Below are 2,591 nucleotides of genomic sequence, written 5' to 3' on the forward strand. Positions count from 1 at the left end.
TCCTGAGGCATGGACTTCCAGTGGGGGAAAGAGAGATCACAAAGAACAAGCCAACCTCACTGAGGGATTTAATGTCTATGCTTGCTTCCCATCCACTTTGGCCAAAGCAAATCACAGGGCCAAACCCAACATCAATGGAGCCAAAAACATGAATTCCACCTCTCATGGCAGGAACTGCAAACTCATGTGACACAGGGTGTGGATTGAAGGACAAGTGGGAAAAATATGACCTAGAGCCCCAATCTTCTATTTTAAACTAAAGCAGTAGTCCATAACCCTTTTAGGAGACTTAGAAGGCCCCCCAGAGAATCTGATAAGATTTCCAGCTATGAATGTTGGCTTTTCCACTGACTGGCTGGGTAGACTTGGGAGAGATTATTCCACTTTTCCAGGCCCCAGTGTCTGCATCTGTAAAATGGGAGAGCAAATTGACTTGATATGACTGTTGTGATGACTAAATGTAGTTCTTTTACTTTGTCGATGTAAGCTTTCATGGCATCTTCCTTGGAAGTCCCTTTCAGCTGACTCCAGGCTTCCCACTTGGCCTTGTGTTTGAGGTCCAACATGGCAGTCTGTCTATATTTATATCACCCACAGTCACGTCCTTATAGTGGCTATAAATGAACAGCAGCTCATCATCTACTGCCTTAGTCTTGAGGTGCATAATGTCCTCCACAGCTTTGTCAAACTCAGCCTTATGCATGCTGGGGGTTTGCAAGGATTCCAGGCAGCCCATGGAGACAGTGAGGAACAGGAAGCAGAATAAAGCTTAGCCTAATGTGATGCCCATAGTAAAATGTGCTTAATAAAGAGTAGCTGTTAATATTGGGTCATTCACTCAATAGACATTTATTGAGAATTTACTACATGCCGGGCATTTTGTTAGGCCATGGTGATACAAATATCAAAATGACACAGTCCATGAAGGTGAATATTCATTATGCTTAAAACAAGTAACAGTCACTAGAGGTATATGGGACCTCTAGTCCAGCCTGACCATCAAAAAAAGTCTACTGGTAAAGATACATAAATAGTCTTAGAAAATAAATGGGAATTTGCCATACAAGTGGGGAAAGGAGTGTGGGGGTTAGGGGAGGGGGGCATTCCACATAGAGGAATAGCCAGAAAGGATCTGATGTGCTCAGAGGACTGAGTCATTTAGTGGGTACGTAGGGAAGAGGGTAAGAAACTGAAGGTGTGTGGTTGAGACAGGCGACAAGTGTAGTCATCCTAAATTTGCTTAACTAAGAAGTTAGATTATATCCCAAAGTCCGTTAGCCATCCAATAGTGTTCAGATTGAAAGTATTCATTTAATGACATCTTTTCCAATTTGATTAATGCTACATGGTCTCATTTAAACTCCTGTGACCTGGTACAGAAAGAGTCTGCTGGAAGAGAGGCCTTCAGTCACAGTTGCTGGGAGGGAGACAGGATGTTGGCTGCATCTTCAATCTCATGCCACGCAGCAAGGGTTTAATGGAATCTCCTTCTGTGCCCAGCACTCTACTTGGCACTTGTGGTGAGGGGTTGGGTTGGAGTGAAAAATGTGGACAGGAGCTTTGCTTCTAGAGGTTTCAAACCTAAGGGTTGGGTTCCAGCTAAAGGGAACTCAAAGTGTGTCCGATAGAATTGCTGTGGCTGTCACATATGTCCCATTGCCTCATCCCCTAACCTGCTGCATCTCAGGCCACACCCGTTTTGAGGGTTATGTTTCCTGGATCAGTAAGCAGTGATCACCTCCACTGAGCAGAATGGGCAAGAAATGCTTTTCTGGTTTTCATCAATGCTGCCCTCTTTTCCTGTTCTCACTCCTCACTGTTTTCCTGAGGAAAGAAGATGGTACCAGCTGGAGGAGGGTTGAGAAAAGAAGGGAAGCTTACACTCATTTTGTGTTGCTTTCTTTTGAAGGAAAAATAAAGCTTGTGATGCCCAATTCTCTACCACATGAGCATTAAAGATAACAACTTTTAAAAGCTGATTCTAGGAATGAATGAGTTAGTAATGAGTTTCTGCGGAATTTTTAAAAGTTATACTTCTCATACCATTCAGTGGTCATTTCGCTTTTCTGATGAATCCACAAGGTTTAGTTTTGTAATTTGCAAGAAATTCAGAGCTTGGGGAGACACTTTGTATTGTGTGCTAGTGAATCCCTCAGGCCAAGATTGTTCTTTCTAACAGTGGATGACCACTTCCCCTCTAAACTCTCCAGTTCCTGGGAACCCATCATGCTGCAGCATCCTCTTCCTGGGTTCTACCTCTCTAGATCCTCCCAACCTTCAGGCCAAAGCCCACTCTGCTTCTGCCACCTGAGTTCATGCAGTTCTTTCCAACACTTAATGCCTGGACCTCTAAGCAAATACTCCTGTTATCTCCTTTTATAAATACTGGGCACCATTTTATTTCATCTCTCCCCAAGACATTCGGCGTCAAAGGTCAGAGACTTTTCTCAGACCTTCCTGCTGCCCCAGCTAAGAGCCAGTGGGTGGGATTCACCCTCATTTATGAATGATGCTGATGAAGCTGACCCCCTCCAGGAAGGCTTTGGAGGTGGGTTCTGTCTTGACCTGGTCAAGGAGGATCTGTTTTTCTA

General features: G+C 44.1%; 1 pseudogene; it reads right to left on the minus strand.

Moving 5' to 3' along the window:
- Positions 1-326: 326 nt before the first annotated feature.
- Positions 327-703, minus strand: LOC109447099 (acyl-CoA-binding protein pseudogene; annotated as a pseudogene).
- Between the last annotated feature and the right edge of the window lie 1,888 nt (positions 704-2,591).

The sequence above is a fragment of the Rhinolophus sinicus genome, chromosome 17 (assembly GCF_057876585.1).
Source record: "Rhinolophus sinicus isolate RSI-liver-muscle chromosome 17, RSI-T2T, whole genome shotgun sequence".
Taxonomy (NCBI): Eukaryota; Metazoa; Chordata; class Mammalia; order Chiroptera; family Rhinolophidae; genus Rhinolophus; species Rhinolophus sinicus.